At 47.1% G+C, this 16,908-nt stretch overlaps 1 long non-coding RNA gene across 1 annotated transcript in view; it reads left to right on the top strand.

Annotated features, from left to right (window-relative positions):
* The window catches only part of LOC128346528 (uncharacterized), a 162,777-nt gene extending 147,619 nt beyond the window's left edge, over positions 1–15,158 (top strand). Inside the window, exons 7-8 of the long non-coding RNA XR_008317020.1 lie at positions 11,436–11,603; positions 12,145–15,158. This is a non-coding gene — a long non-coding RNA (uncharacterized LOC128346528). The remainder of the gene's footprint in view (positions 1–11,435; positions 11,604–12,144) is intronic.
* The last annotated feature ends 1,750 nt before the right edge of the window (positions 15,159–16,908 follow it).

Below are 16,908 nucleotides of genomic sequence, written 5' to 3'. Positions count from 1 at the left end.
AAAGAAAGCAGCTCTCGTCAAGGAGGTGGCTGCACCGCTGCTGACCCACCAGGCATGGAAAGGGCCTTGATGGATGCTCAGCAACTCCCATGTCTTTGCGGTGCTGGGAAGTAAGCAGAACCAGGGAGTTTCATTACACTCCTGGTAGCCTATGGGCAGGTGGCACAAGCCCTGCAGATCTGGACTCCTGGAGACATTTGTCCATCCAGGGCAATCTCAGAATCAAGATTCGGATGACACTAGTGTTAGTCTAAAAGTCTCGCAGAAGTCGAGATGTGGTAACTCCAATCAATGGACAGCTCGGGCTTCACGGAGACTTCCGATCTTCGGTCTTGTCTGTGCCTTCCATCCTCCTCCTACTTATCTCCCTCTGGGATGGATGGTTTGTCCCCAGCCCCCTAAGAAACCCTTTGAAACATACCAGGACGGCAACACGTATTCAGCACAAGGCATTCGCTGCCCACAGTTCTGGCTGGTGCCCACAGAGAGAGGCAGCAAGGAGGACTCACCATCCCTCAGGCAGGAAGAAGCCGGTCTTTCCAAGCCAGATCCCTTTCCTCCTGTGTGTGTGTCAGGACTCCTGCCAGAGGCCCAGGGGGAGCGGGGAGGAGTTCCCTCACTGGGGTGGGATCCTTGTCCGGAAGGGGTTCCCAGGAGGCTGCTGCCACCATCCACTTTATTATTTTGATGTGGGGAAACACGCTCCCCATATCCGGTGCCTGGGAGTGGGGGATTAAGGGGCCAAACCCTCCCCAAAGGGCTGAGCAGTCCTCGGCCTCCAAAGGCAGGTGCCGAAGGCAGACCCAGAGCAGCCAGGATTTCATTTCGGATTCCAAGGAAATGTGGTGCAGTAAGGACTTTTCATCAAAGAGATGACCAGAGAGAGGTCTCAGTAACCTGGCAATGCAGATCCCCAGCGATCCTCACAGAAGAACCACTTCCCTCCGGAGGCCTTGCACGGATGTCCTGGTCCTTCTTCCTCACAGGCTGCGGCCTTCTTCCCATCTCCCCAGCAGCTCTCGGCCTGCTTCTTCCTCGGGGTCCTCCTCCTCCTCCTGGGACAGACTCACCAGGAGACCAGAGCTTCTGCTGGGGGTGAAGCCAGGAATCCCGCCCAGTCCTCTGAGCTGGTCCCTTTGATTTGGCTCTAAGCGAGGCCTAGTCCTCCCTCCAGTCCTTACACTGTAATGCTACATTGTGCGTTATCACCTCTTCAGGATGACTAGTCCTCATTGTCCTAGATGTCACTGACTGCAGATGCCTCCCTAGCTGAGCAATTAGCTGGCCAGCAAGCCTCCTGGGAAGAGGCAAAGGGTGCCATAACAGCTCATCCAGAGAGAGGAGGGGGGTTTCGTTTGGTTGTGTAGCACCAGCCTTTCCAATCCCACGGTCACAATTGTTGGAGATGGAGTTCCAGTGCATCGACCTCTTGCACCAACTATTCTAATGATGACCACTAGGGCCATTGGGAGTAGAGGTAGTGAGTGGGTGTCTCCCTCAACTCTTCTATCTGCCTTTACTCTATGAGCCCTGATCTGACTCTTCCGCACTTCCTGTGCTGATGAGACTCAATCCTTCCTTTCCTCTTAGAGAACCGATGGAAACATCTGTCTCCCTCCTTACCTATTCATCATGTAGGCCTTTAGATTAGGGTTAGGCTTTCCTATCCAAATGTACTTCACCAATCAATGCTTAGTATTCAGTTCAACAAGAATCTCCATGCATTTTCTCTAAAGAGCTGCAACAACTAGACCATCCTCTGCTACCTACTCTGGAACGGGAGTGTGTGCTCATTCCTTAGTGCTCTGCTGCTTTACCTACTGGGGGTGAAAATTAACAACATTCAACAACAATCACTGACGTCTGTGTTCTAAATTGCTCCCTCTTTTGCCTGGTTTATTTTTCTTCCCTGCAGAAAATGTATGGAGGCTAGAAAAGTGATGTTCCCCTGACATTTGCAAGAGTGGGAAAGGCAGAAACACCACTGGAGAGACACAACCCAATCAATCAGGGAGTCTAGAAGGAAGGGCACGGCCTGCTCCCCACCCGTTAAAATGTTGAAAGTTGATCTTTATAGAAGGCTGCAGTGCCCAGGCTGACGCCTTACCTGCACATGCTCTAAGCGATGTGCTTGCATGGTGGCCTGTTTGAAGAACTACTCCACGAGAGAGAAAACAAAATTCCAAGAGCAGAATTACATTATCAATTGATTTATTTTATTTAACGTATTTATGTACCACCCAAAACTTATGTCTCTGGGAGGCTTACAATAAACAGTACACATTATATAAAAATAAAACATTAATAGAATGTATTGTCCTTGGTATGAAAATGTGAAAGACACCAATTTTTGTGTGATACTGAAAACAAAATCCCGCAATTAATACATCCTTTATTGGGTCTTTCTGGCAAAATGAAGGGAGCATCTCAGAACGGAAAACTTCTTCTGGCCATGACTTCCTGATGGGGGAAAGAAGGGCTGGATAAGGGCCACAACAGGTGGTTGTGTCTTATAGACAGGTCAGTCGAGCTGAATGATGTCTTCCCATTCATCAATGGGACAGATCCCATTGGCCTGTACATTGGGTAGTGTGGTCATCCAGTCCCATGCCTTCACAGGTATCTTCCACAGTTGGCTTTGATGTACTGGAGGGCTTCACACGGTACACGTACCCTGAGATCTATGAACTCGGTCCAACAGAGTGTGGATTTGGAAAACAGGGACCTGTGTAACATAAAGGACAGGAGGGTTAATGGAATGCATTTTTTGAAAAAGCCTTGCCATGAACTGGAGCACAACCTTTGTGGAAAAGCAAGATCTATATAGTAGTAGTAGTGGTGGTAGTAGCGAATAATAAGAACATTCTGCTTCCTCCAGGAAGGCTGACAGCAGGATGCCAACCATCCTCAGGCAGTCATAGCACCACATTATTGACCCTTCCAGGAGAATTAACACTTCCTGGGGAATATCACTCAGTCAGTTTCATGGGAAAGCAAGCATTTTTTAACAGGTGGTCTTAGTCCAAGTGTAGCACACTCTCTAGAACGCTGCTCTGGCTGTAAGCATGCCGCACCATTTTTGAAAAATGCTGGAACCAAGCTGGCCCTCATACATACAGATGATATTCCCCAGGAATTTTAGATTCTCTTGGAAGGGTCAATAATGTGGAGCTTGACTGCCTGAGGATGGATGGCATCCTGCTTTCAGCCTTCCTGGGGGAAGCTGGTTCTAACTATGGACTACTACTATTTATAGACTGCTTTTCCACAAATGTTTTCCAAAGCAGTTTACATAGAAAAAGAAACACAAAATGAGGGGCCTCACTGTTTCCTCAACTGGACTTTGACTGTGGTTTGAAACACAGTTAACTCTTTCTTTTAGCTCCAACACAAGGTTGGTTAAAAAGAAGAGAGCAGGTTGTCTTTCAGGCAGAACATGCCCACCATTCCTGACCTTCTCATTGAGGAGCCCTTGAGATGCCTCTGTGGAATCCCAGGGTCCCCCAAAACACAGTTTGAAAACCCAACTGCAGACGATGCAATTGCTTGATGCCTGGTGGGCTCTTTCTTGTTTACGCTCCCTCCACCAAGACAGATGCTCTGTGCTTCCTGGGAGGAGCATTTCATCTTAGGGTGGTCAGGTAGCTCATTTTCCCCCCCCCAGACATGGAACCCAAATCATACTAGAATATCTTGCCCGATTTGGCCTGTATTCCTCCATTCCACACGTTCACATCATCTTCTCCCTGAAAAGAGAGCTCCGAGCTGTCTTCCACTTGTAAGGGAGACAAAAATACACCTTGTATGAACAAAAATATTTCATAGAGGCTGCAGTTGAGCACTGAAAACACACAAAACAGAGAAAATGCTACATCTGAATTGGACACCTTTGTGCATATAACCTCTGCTACAATTTGAATGAGACGTCTCTAGTGGATTTGAAGATATGCAGAGATGCAAGAGCCAAATGGAAAGAATGTTGATCCCCCCCCCGACCCCCAAAGCAAACAATTTTAAAGGCTAATTCATACATACATATTCATCCAGCTCATGGCTAAATGTCCAAAACAACAACTCCATGGAAAAGCTTTGCGCTTGAGGTGATATGGAGGTTGCAATTGTGGTGTTGTTAGGGGAGCCTATTCAGAGATGCGAGTTACCACCCGATGTTTCAATGATCCAGTGAATATGTGACACACATTCATCAACCTTAAGTAAGAACAACGATCAGAGTGTGCTCCTGTCAATCTTACTTAATGGCCATTGAGATGATCTGCAAGTGGAAGGTCACTGCACTCTACACTCACATCACAAGTTACAAGGATACTATCTCATATTCAGTTCCTTTACAAGCTTTTCCAGATTGATCAAAACTATTGCCCTATTTCCAGGCTTTGAGGATATTTTCCAAAATATCTCATGGATATTATCCATTTGCCATTTGGAGTTGGTAGCCCAAAAGCTGGATGTTTCTAGATAGGGCCTCAATACTTACTAGTACATTTTATCTCTCCAGTGGTAATAGACTGCTGTTTCTGAGTTAGCAGGTTAACTTAGAAACAGCAGGTAGAGATGAGATCCTAACAGCTAGAGACGGGATTCTGAATGGAATGCTAAAGGCCCGCAACCAATGGGCAGGGCGAATTGCACAACAGCTTCACCCCAAACTCTTGCCCCGATCTCAGTCGGGCAGCAATTGTGCCTACAGAAACTGCACAACTGCTCTGTCCAGGTGACTGCAGGCCACTGAGCATGACTGTAGAGCTGTGCCAAGAACCCACCGAAAAGCGGCTCCTGCCGGGCCCAGATCCTATTGAAAGGGAATCCATTGCACAGTAAACATGTAAAATCAAGCTTTAGGGAATGTTTCTTTCCCCTAGTGTCTGTATATCATAATGCTTATGCCACTGAAATTCTCGAGAGAGCCAGCAGCAACACTCACCAGCACTCCTTTCAGAGGAGACAATTCAGGCACAAACTGAGCATAGTGTTAGAGACGAACAAAATCCCCAACATTGATAGCAGATGGACACACGTAAAAGGATCCTTGTCAGTGAGGGCTGGGACATGAAGCATCAGGACGGAAGGTAGGCAACCACATTTCCAAGTGATGCACTGGAGATTTCCCCGATGGAATGGACATAGGTGGTCCATTGATATGGGGGAAAGTGAGGAGGTGCACTCAGGCACATCAGTGGGGTGGCAGCTAAACCAAAAACAAGCCCGTTCCTGTCTGCATGGCCCCATCAGGGCTTCTGCTTCTTAGCATGCTACAGTGCAACACAAGGTTGAGAACTCAGTAGCCAGATTCACATGTTATGTTCAACACTTGCACAATGAGGGTACGTTGTCCACAGATACCGCTCTGTACACAGGTGGAGAAGGCAACTAGCGCCCTCTATTTCAACGGGCTGAAAAATACTAGTACAACATAATGTCTGAATAGGGCTTCCCTGGTGTGTGTGCGCATGAGTGGACAGAAAACATTCTCCCTGTAAAACCTTGTGGTAAATCTGTATTGCAGAAACTTTGAAAGGAGGGCTTACCCAAGAGGGGCAAAGCACTACAGACAAACATGAGTATACTATCCACCAACCTTGCCAGACTTGTGCTTTGGTGGTAATCCTGCCTTCTGAAATGCTGGAATCATATCTGTTTTATAGTCTGGAATAAAAATCCTCAAGTCCACATCATTGCTGTTAGGAGCTTGAATGGACTTGGGGGTATGTACGGCTGGAGTATGAACGCACACTCTCTCCTCCGGAGGAGATTCGGGGTAACAGCACTTTCTGTAAAGCCCCCAGGCCAAACAGAGAGGTGTTAAGGGCTCTCTCAAAGGCCAACAATGAACCCGAGTTCTAGTCCAGGAATATCTAGAGGACCACCGGTTGAGGACCTCTGGGAGCAAACAGTGATAAAGGGGAGTGTGTGTGTGTGTGAACTCTCAGTCCCGGGTTGGCCTGTGGTTACCCACAGCTGTGCCCCATTCACTGCCCTGCCCACCAGCCTCCACTGACAGAAGAGACCCCTTCTGTTCCTGGCTTCTATCGGCCAACCAAAGTTTGGGGGACTCCTGTGGAGAACCAAAGGAATCTCTCCCTTCAAGCAACAGCTGTAGATTGAGCAGTGGAAAGTGGATCCCTTGACCCTAGAAGTGATGCCCTGACTTGAATGACTTGCCCCCCACAGCTCCAGGGGGCACAGTGGAGTATGTATGTATGTATGTATGTATTTAATATCTCACTTTTCCTCCAAGGAGCCCAGAGCAGTGTGCGTGGTTGTGTTTATCCTCACAACAACCCTGTGAGGTGGGCGAGGCTGAGAGAGACGTGACTGGCCCAGAGTCCGCCAGGGAATGTCATGGCTGAACGGGGATTAGAGCTCCGTTCTCCCCTGTCCTAGTCCAACACGCTAACCATGACACCACCCTGGAGGCAGTGTTGCCTGGAAGACCACAACCACTAACAGCCCAAATAAGACCTGTAAAGAGGCTTCCATGAAGGGGGGGGATCCCAAAGCAACCGTTTTTGCCCGACTCATCTGCTGCCACTGGAGTCAGGGGACAGTGAGCTCAGGTGCACCTGTCTCCCCGGGGAGCCCTCCTGCATGCCAGCCACATATACCTGTCTGTGACATCACATTGGGGGGCGTGGCCAAAAGCTGGAAGGGCCCAGGTGGCCCTCTGGAGCTCTTTTCCTAGCTGGCTGTGTTGTCAGCTGGAGGTCTTCTTGGTTCACGGTGGCTCCTAGGCAGCTGGGCGGCTTGGGTTCTTGGAGAGGAAGGGGAGGAGAGCTGGTAGCAAGCCTGAATGGTCCCCTTTGCTAAGCAGGATCCATCCTGGTTTACATTGGAAGGGGAGACTACATCATGTGAGCCCTGTAAGATATTCCCCCCTCAGGGGATGGAGGGGCCGCTCCGGGAAGTGCATCTGCAGGCTTGCATGCAGAAGGTTCCAGATTCCCTCCCTGGCAGCATCTCCAAGATAGGGCTGAGAGAGGCTCCTGCCTGCAACCTTGGAGAAGCCTCTGCCCGTCCGAGGAGACAATCTGGAGCTAGATGGACCAAGGGTCTGACTCAGTATATGGCAGCTTCCAATGTGTGTGGCACCATGGATATAAAGAGCCAAGCTGACCAAGGAAAGAAACTACTAGCCAGAGCAGCCAGGGACTGTGGAAGCCACAGAGGGACAGCAGCATCCCGCTGAGAAGGCAAAGCATTGAGGACCTACCTGTATTCCTCGGTAACCACTGGAAAAGGTGAAGCGTGCCATCAAGTCAATCTCGACTCCTGGCGACCACAGAACCCTGTGGTTGTCTTTGGTAGAATACAGGAGGGGTTGACCATTGCTGTCTCCTGCACAGTGTGAGATGATGCCTTTCAGCATCTTCCTATATCACTGCTGCCCGATAGAGGTTTTTCCCATAGTACCAGTGGGATTCGAACTGGCAACCTCTGGCTCCCTAGTCTAGTCGTTTTCCTGCTGTGCTATTAGTCCATCTGCTTAATTATAGCTTCGCCCAGGACTGGATTAGCCCTCCCCAGTAAAAACTATATTGGGAAACACTTGGGAACTAGAAAGTGGCACAAGCAGGAAAAACAGGGACAAGCAAGAAAGCTGATACTTATATTTCTATACCACTTTCCAACAGAAGTCCTCTTAAGTAGTTTACATAAATATGAATAAATTTTAAAAATGGCTCCCTGTCCCACAAAGGGCTCAGAATCTAAAAAAGAAACATAAGATAGACACCAGCAACAGTCACTGGAGGGATGCTGTGCTGGAGATGGATAGGGCCAGTTGCTCTCCCCCTGCTACATATAAGAGAATCACCACTTTTAAAAGTTGCCTCTTTGCTCTTTTAGCTGGGATACTAGTAGTAGCAACGATGATGATGATGATGATGATGGTGATGATGATGATGAATCAAATGCAGTCAATAACATCTAGTAGATTGTGTGTAAATATAATAATAATAATAGTAATAACACATATAATTATTTAAAAACATATATCTTTATTGAGAAGATAGAAAGCACCATCTGCGCCCTGCCAAAGGCCCCAAAGTGGCCAACCAAAACTAAAATCCCATAGAAAGCAAAAAGGTCATTTCCCAAAGCGCCATGAAATGGGGCACACCCCACATGCTGTGGGGGCAAAGCAGGCACTGGAAAACTACCCCTAGAAGACAAACAACCCTGTTCAAAGCAGCCATTGAGCAGCAACTGTTACCCAGCAACCATCAATGATAGAACCCTGGCCCTGTTTGAGCAGGAATAACTGTCCTTCTGGCCTTCCTCTTCCCTGGGGGTTACCAACCTCTCCTCCTGTGCCTTTCAAAGCAACCCAAGAAAAGTGTCAGGAGATAAGGATCAGATGAGGATCTGGGGCCCAATTCTCATTCAGCCTGAAGCTCCCTGGGGGGAATTGGGGCCAATCTCTTGCTATCTACTGGCTTTTGGCCAAAGGGTGGGTAAGACTATAATTGCTTGCTAGTGGCAAATTAGTATAAATTTATCTCTATTTTGTTATGTAAAAAGAGATATTTGCAGACTGGATTGGGCAAGGTTCAGACCTCAATGTGAGACTAGACTTAAATTTGCATTCTGATTGGGCAAGACCTCCAGGGTTTTTAAATTCTATGTTGATCAAAATGCGCAATATCTCTAGGATTTTTAAACTGACTTCTTGTTTAGTGCACTCATGGCCATCTCGGATCCTTATTCCTTATTCAAGGAAAGCATTGAGTTTGAATGCTGGGCTTAAGGTTTTGATGTTTTAATGTCTATTGATAAAATGGAAGGAATCATTTCACATGCAAATGTTTAAATTGATTATGTCATGCAAGGGTTTTGAGAATAGTCTCGATTGAGAAATATTTGATTGCCTTGTCAGCAAGAAAGGTTCTTGCAGCCTAGGTGCAAATCAAGCTATCTTGCACACAGACAAAAAACAACAACCCAAATTCTGTTTGAAAGTTGTGTCTTTATTGAAGATGATGTTTGTCATTTTAGCATTCAAGACTCTTCAGACACGGATTGCGAGAACACCTGGCCTGAGAATTTGACACCCGAGTGAATGGAGGCGAATGCACCTGCTTAAGTTGAAGAAGGCAGATCACCAAAGGCGGCGGGAGTCCTGTGATGAGGTTGGGGTGAGTAACTGGGCCTGACTGGTTGGATGATGCCCCATCTGTATTGGGCTTCTTCCATAACAGATGCCCAATTAGTAGATAAATGTATGGCAGTCTAACATTTCTCAATGACTCTCTTACAGAGGTCGGGAGAAGCTAAGAAGGAGAGAAGAGACTCTACAGTGGGAGAACCACTTTGGGAAGAGCAGGATCAGCCCCTTTATCATTTCAGTTTCCCTCTTCTGCTGCACCTTCTTCAGTTCGACAGTATCGCTTTTTTGGTAATCTGGCGACCGGAACGATACACTGTAAGTATTCCAAATGTGGCAAAATACCAGGCTCTAGTTTCCCCAGGCACCATGAAATTGGGGCACACACCCCATGCAGTGGGGACCGAGCAAGCCGTAAAAAATGACTCCTCCTCTTCCTGCCCCCAAAGCCAGAGCAGACTCGCCCACCAGCCCTGTTCAAAGCAGGCTTGACCAGCCACAGTAAGCATTGGAACCCTGGCCCAGTTTGAGCAGGGAGAACAGTATGACTGGTCTCCTCCTCCCTCAGGGTTTCCATCTTGCCCTGACCTTGCAGCTTTCAAAGCAACCCAACCGATGTGCCAGGCGTTAGTATCTGATCAGGACTTGGCTTCCAAACCTCACCCAGACTAAAGGTCCATGGGGGAAACTTGAGCAATCTCTTGCTTCTTTCCCTACCTTATGAGACAGTGGTGAGGTTAAATCATGAGTGGGGAGCACAGGAAGAGATGGATGTACATTGCTCCTAGCTTTTGGCCAAAGGGTGAAATGAAAAATTACTCAGAACATTGCCTAACACAATGTCTGTATCATTTACAGTTACTTCTGAAGAACAGCTACAACTGGAAACAAGGTAAGCTTCATGTTGTTGTTGTTGTTGTTGTTGTTGTTGTTGTTGTTGTTGTTATAGCCCAGTAAGCTTCCAGACCACCTTGGGTTTATTCTCTCTTTTTGACAGTTAAAGCACCACATTTTCATTGATGCCAGGAGATGTTGAACAGTAGGGCACACATCCTGGGTGCCTCTGCGATGGCACAAGAGATATTCCCAGACTGATTGGGCAAGGTTCGGACCACAATGTGTGTCTGGACATTTAAATTTGCATTCTGATTGGGCAAGACCTCTAGGGTTTTTAAATTCTGTCTTGATCGAATTGGGCAAGATCTCTAGGATTTTTAAATTGTATATGGAATTGGGCAAGATCAAGGCCTGTGTGGGCCTCGATTTTTAAATTGCATCCCCCAGCTTGACCTTTACAATTGTATTCTGATTGGGCAAGACCTCTAGGGTTTTTAAATTCTGTATGGAATTGGGCAAGATCAGGGCCTGTGTGGGCCTCGATTTTTAAATTGCATCCCCCAGCTTGACTGAGCACACAATCTCTAGGTTCCCTTAGAGTAAATTGGGCATGATACCCTTTTTTTTAAATTCCATGTTTGGGCAGCTTTAAGCCAGTGGACTGGAGTCCCACGAGCTTGGAATCTCCAATGGCTCAACTGGGCAAGACAATTGGTGTCTTTAAATTCTGTCAGGGCCTTGTGGACATATTTTTCAGCCAGGGGTGTAGTGTTAAATTTGGATCGACTGACCACCCACTTTTATTCATGCTCATGATAAAGTCTGAATCAAATGGATCACGTTGCGTGTTTTCTATGCGCTGTGTCCCAAGTCTTGAGTGACCCATGAAGAGATGAGTTCTTCTTTAGTGCGCTCATGGCCATCTCGGATCCTTATTCCTTACTCAAGGAAAGCATTGATTTTGAATGCTGGGCTCAAGGTTTTGATGCTTTTCTGTCTATTGATAAAATGGAAGGAATCATTTCACATGCAAATGTTTAAATTGGTTGTGTCATGCAAGGGTTTTGAGAACTGTCTGGACTAAAGAAATAGTTTGATTGCCTTGTCAGCAAGAGAGGTGCCTGCAGCCTAGGCGGCAACCATGCTATCTTGCACAGACACAAAAAGCCTTTTGGAAGGTTGTGTCTTTGTTGAAGATGATGTTTAGCATTTTAGCATTCAAGACTCTTCAGACACGGATTGCGAGAACGCCTGGCCTGAGAAATTGACACCCGAGTGAATGGAGGCGAATGCACCTGCTTAAGTTGAGGAAGGCAGATCACCAAAGGCGGCAGGAGTCCTTTGGTGAGGATGGGGTGAGTAAGTGGGCCTGACTGGTTGGATGATGGCCCATCTATATTGGGCTTTTACCATAACAGATGCCCAATTAGTAGATAAATGTAAGGCAGTCTAACATTTCTCAATGACTCTCTTACAGAGGTCGGGAGAAGCTAAGAAGAAGGAGAGAAGAGACTCTACAGTGGGAGAACCACTTTGGGAAGAGCAGGATCAGCCCCTTTATCATTTCGGTTTCCCTCTTCTGCTGCACCTTCTTCAGTTCGACAGTATCGCTTTTTTGGTAATCTGGCGACCGGAACGATACACTGTAAGTATTCCAAATGTGGCAAAATACCAGGCTCTAGTTTCCCCAGGTACCATGAAATTGGGGCACACACCCCATGCAGTGGGGACCGAGCAAGCCGTAAAAAATGACTCCTCCTCTTCCTGGCCCCAAAGCCAGAGCAGACTCGCCCACCAGCCCTGTTCAAAGCAGGCCTTGACCAGCCACAGTAAGCATTGGAACCCTAGCACAGTTTGAGCAGGTAGAACAGTATGACTGGTCTCCTCCTCCTTCAGGGTTTCCATCTTGCCCTGACCTTGCAGCTTTTAAAGCAACCCAACCGATGTGCCAGGCGTTAGTATCTGATCAGGACTTGGCTTCCAAACCTCACCCAGTCTAAAGGTCCATGGGGGAAACTTGAGCAATCTCTTGCTTCTTTCCCTACCTTATGAGACAGTGGTGAGGTTAAATCATGAGTGGGGAGCACAGGAAGAGATGGATGTACATTGCCCCAAGCTTTTGGCCAAAGGGTGAAATGAAAAATTACTCAGAACATTGCCTAACACAATGTCTGTATCATTTACAGTTACTTCTGAGGAACAGCTACAACTGGAAACAAGGTCAGCTTCATGTTGTTGTTGTTGTTGTTGTTATAGCCCAGTAAGCTTCCAGACCACCTTTGGTTTATACTTTCTTTTTGACAGTTAAAGCACCACATTTTCATTGATGCCAGGAGATGTTGAACAGTAGGGCACACATCTTGGGGTGCCTCTGTTATGGCACAAGAGATATTCCCAGACTGATTGGGCAAGGTTCGGACCACAATGTGTGTCTGGACATTTAAATTTGCATTCTGATTGGGCAAGACCTCTAGGGTTTTTAAATTCTGTCTTGATCGAATTGGGCAAGATCTCTAGGATTTTTAAATTGGATATGGAATTGGGCAAGATCAGGGCCTGTGTGGGCCTCGATTTTTAAATTGCATCCCCCAGCTTGACCTTTACAATTGTATTCTGATTGGGCAAGACCTCTAGGGTTTTTAAATTCTGTATGGATTGGGCAAGATCAGGGCCTGTGTGGGCCTCGATTTTTAAATTGCATCCCCCAGCTTGACCTTTACAATTGTATTCTGATTGGGCAAGACCTCTAGGGTTTTTAAATTCTGTATGGAATTGGGCAAGATCAGGGCCTGTGAGGGCCTCGATTTTTAAATTGCATCCCCCAGCTTGACTGAGCACACAATCTCTAGGTTCCCTTAGAGTGAATTGGGCATGATACCATTTCTTTTAAATTCCATGTTTGGGCAGCTTTAAGCCAGTGGACTGGAGTCCCATGAGCTTGGAATCTCCAATGGCTCAACTGGGCAAGACAATTGGTGTCTTTAAATTCTGTCAGGGACTTGTGGACATATTTTTCAGCCAGGGGTATAGTGTTAAATTTGGATCGAATGACCAACCACTTTTATTCATGCTCATGATAAAGATCTGAATCAAATGGATCACATTGCGTGTTTTCTATGCGCTGTGTCCCAAGTCTTGAGTGACCCATGAAGAGATGAGTTCTTCTTTAGTGCGCTCATGGCCATCTCGGATCCTTATTCCTTACTCAAGGAAAGCATTGATTTTGAATGCTGGGCTCAAGGTTTTGATGCTTTTCTGTCTATTGATAAAATGGAAGGAATCATTTCACATGCAAATGTTTAAATTGGTTGTGTCATGCAAGGGTTTTGAGAACTGTCTGGACTAAAGAAATAGTTTGATTGCCTTGTCAGCAAGAGAGGTGCCTGCAGCCTAGGCGGCAACCATGCTATCTTGCACAGACACAAAAAGCCTTTTGGAAGGTTGTGTCTTTGTTGAAGATGATGTTTAGCATTTTAGCATTCAAGACTCTTCAGACACGGATTGCGAGAACGCCTGGCCTGAGAAATTGACACCCGAGTGAATGGAGGCGAATGCACCTGCTTAAGTTGAGGAAGGCAGATCACCAAAGGCGGCAGGAGTCCTTTGGTGAGGATGGGGTGAGTAACTGGGCCTGACTGGTTGGATGATGCCCCATCTGTACTGGGCCTTTTCCAAACCAGATGCTAATTTTTTTTCCCTTTAAGTTCGGCACTGACATTTTTATTGACTTTCTGAAGGGGTATTGCGACAGCAACCTGGGGAACTCTGGAAATGGGCCCAGAATTATGTAAGGATGACCAGAAACTGTATATTTATTAAAATTGACTTGGACCTTTCTTTTTAAATATATATATATTTTAAAGTAACCTGGAAATTGTACTGTCAGAGTGAATGCAGAAGAAAAGTGACGTAACATCAGAGAATCGCTGGGGAAGTGATGTGAAGCTGAGGTAATCTTCTGCCTTCTTTTTCAAATGGTAAGTGAAATAAAGGAAAAAAGTAAGAAATATCTTACATAAAAGATGCATGGGTGAGCAGGCGTTTGGGCAAATGGACCCATCCCCCCACCAGCCCCCCAGCCCCAATCAGTGACAAAATGTGGAGCCCCACCACCACATGGAGCTCTAAAATGGGTCGGGAAATCCCGGATGGTGTTGGGGAACTCTGACTCAATGTAGGCTTCCCAACGTCGGGATTGGCTGATCCCCGACATCCACCAACGTGGCCCATCTCAGGCCATGTCCAACACAACTGATGCAGACTTGAACAGCCGTATATTAAGCACCTTCTCTCTTTCTGTTCCGATTCTGCCCCCAAACTGAGCTGAACAGACCCAAGCCCAGAGATGGAAGGGGAGCTGAAAAGGCTGGAGAAGAGTAGTGACGCTCTCAAGGCTGGCTTCTACGAATCCTTCGGTGGACTGCATCCTCCTCATGACTCTGATGACAGTAGCAATGGACCGAGAGAGAACCTACATTACGTGTTCAGGACTACAGAAATCCCCCTCCACTTGGCCTCGTGCAGAGGGGAGGGAGTTTGTCCCAGCCCCGCTCTGCACGAGGCCCAAGAAGCAGGCCAATTGGCCCTTTGGGTTAGGGGGTGGGGTTTCGGCCGGGATAATCCCCGCCCCGTTCTCCTCAGTTTGGGCCAGGCATTCCCCTCCCTCCCTCCCTGGTACAGAGCGGGTCTAGCGACTGGTCGCCCAACGGGGCCGAGTAGGAATTTTTGGCTCCCAACGCATTGGCCACTGTTGGGGTTTTTTTCGCCTACTCCGTTCTGTGTTCCAGGTGTGTAGTTAGAGTTAGGCCGGTCACAATGGCAGTAACAGTGCGGGCGGGGTGGTAATTCGAGGGTTTCCCGAGCCAGGGTGTGTCGCCCAGTAAGGTGCTGGGTAGGACGTCAGAGTTCTAACCCGGTCCTCTTGGCCCGCACTGTTCTCTAAGGGTGATTAATCACCTGGTGTTCTAGTCCGCCATGTCTTTTGTTACAGTTAATAAAGTTGTGGCCCTTTTACCCATACTAAGTCTACGTGTCTTCTTGGACTGGGGGCTGGGGAAAAGGATTCCACTTTTGTGTACTGATCAGGCGCACACTGCCTTGATTCTTCCACTCAGAACAAAACTCATTCCGCGCACAGATGAAAAAGATCTGAGGGAACATTCAGAGGCACTCTTACCCCTGGATTTCTGGGTGAACTCCAAGGCCTCCACACATCCTGGGGGCCCCAACATCCTTTTTAGTCTATCCTGGCCCATTGTTTTCCTGGCGACCAAGCATGACTGTTGCCTGCACCGGAGTTGACTTCTGCTTTAAAGACAATGGGGGGAGTGGGGAAAGAAATATGGATGATGGAAATATGTTACGCTGCGTGTTGAAATGTTCCTGCTAACGCATATTTCCATAAATATAACTGTTTTTTATTCATACATTCTTGTGAGTTCAGTTTCTGTTTGCATTCTAAAGAACCCACATGTAAATGATACTGCATGTGTCATGGTGTGTGTGTGTGTGTGTGTGTGTGTAAGGAATGGTGCTTAACTTGCAGGCGGGGGGGGGCTCCAAAGGCCTTCAGTTCCAGGCTCCAAAATCACCTCGGTGCACCTCTGGGAAAACTGCAAGGGAAGCTCTGATTCTCTTCTCCACTCAGGGGAAGACAGGGGAAGGTTTTTCTCTCAGTTCCCCATTCTGCTCTACCACTGTGCTATACCAGATAGCACAGTAATAATCGGCCTCATCTTCAGCCTGGATATTGGTGGTGGTTAAATAGCCGTTGTCTCCAGAGGCAGAACCAGTGAACCGATCTGGGATCCCTTCTCCTCTGCTGCAACCACTACAGTTCACAAAGCGAGGGCCCTGTCCAGATCTCTGTTGATACCAGTAAAAGCTGCCTCAGCGACCACTACTGCTTTTCGTGCAGGTGAGTTCTGCTGTTTGGCCCAGGGACGCAGACTGGGAGGCAGGCTGAGTCACACTTGCCTGGGAATGGAAACCTTTACAAAGAAGACAAACCAAAAGTCAAGATATCCATACATTAATGCTGCCTTCATATATCACATAATCATTTTCCCGATGTATACTGAAGATACATTGCTTTGTGGTCAGAGAGCAATGTGATGCGGGCCCTGCATTCCCTTTCCTGAGCAGTAATTGAGAAGCTTCAAGAATAACAGAGTCCAGGCCATGGTGAGCTCTCTAGAGCAGTTTAACTGCCTGAAGTCAACAGAGAACCATGCGGGATCTCCCCCTTCCTTCCTTAAATCCTCCATCGCTGAAGAAAAGACCCTTGATGCAAATTTGTTCTGTGATCATTAGCTCTGCTGGAGCTTCATAAAGTAAAGTAAAGTTGTGCTGTCAAGTTGGTGGCGACCCCTGGCCACCATAGAGCCCTGTGTGATTTTCTTTGGTAGAATACAGGAGGGGTTTACCATTGCCATCTTCCAGACTGTGTGAGATGATGCCTTTCAGCACCTATATTGCTGCTGCCCAATAGAGGTGGTTTCCATGGTCTAGGGAACATACCAGTGGGGATTCGAACCAGCAACCTCTGGCTCCCTAGGCAAGTTTCTTCCCCACTGTGCCATTAGGTGGCTTGGAGCTTCATAACCTCTCTGAAAATATGTGTTCCTCTAGGAACATAGGAAGCTGCCTTATATTAAATCAGACCACTGGTCCATCTAGCTCACTCCTTTCTATACAGACTGTTCGCAGCTTCTCCAAGGTAATGTAGGTGAAGAGATGAAATATTTTTCAAATCTAAGCTATATGGCAATGTAGGATTCAAATAAAGAAACAGAACACACAATTTGCTGTGTATGCTAAACACCTTTTGGAGTTTTTTGATCTTCAGAGATGATTCAGAGATGTCATGAATAAATAAATAGCCATACAAGTCCTATTTAAACACATTTTGAGAACGTAACCACCAAGAACTTTGATTTTCCTCCGCATGT

This window comes from Hemicordylus capensis, chromosome 2 (genome assembly GCF_027244095.1).
Source record: "Hemicordylus capensis ecotype Gifberg chromosome 2, rHemCap1.1.pri, whole genome shotgun sequence".
Lineage (NCBI taxonomy): Eukaryota > Metazoa > Chordata > Lepidosauria > Squamata > Cordylidae > Hemicordylus > Hemicordylus capensis.
The sequence above is the reverse complement of the archived record's forward strand: the minus strand, read 5'-3'. Positions and strand labels throughout refer to the sequence as shown.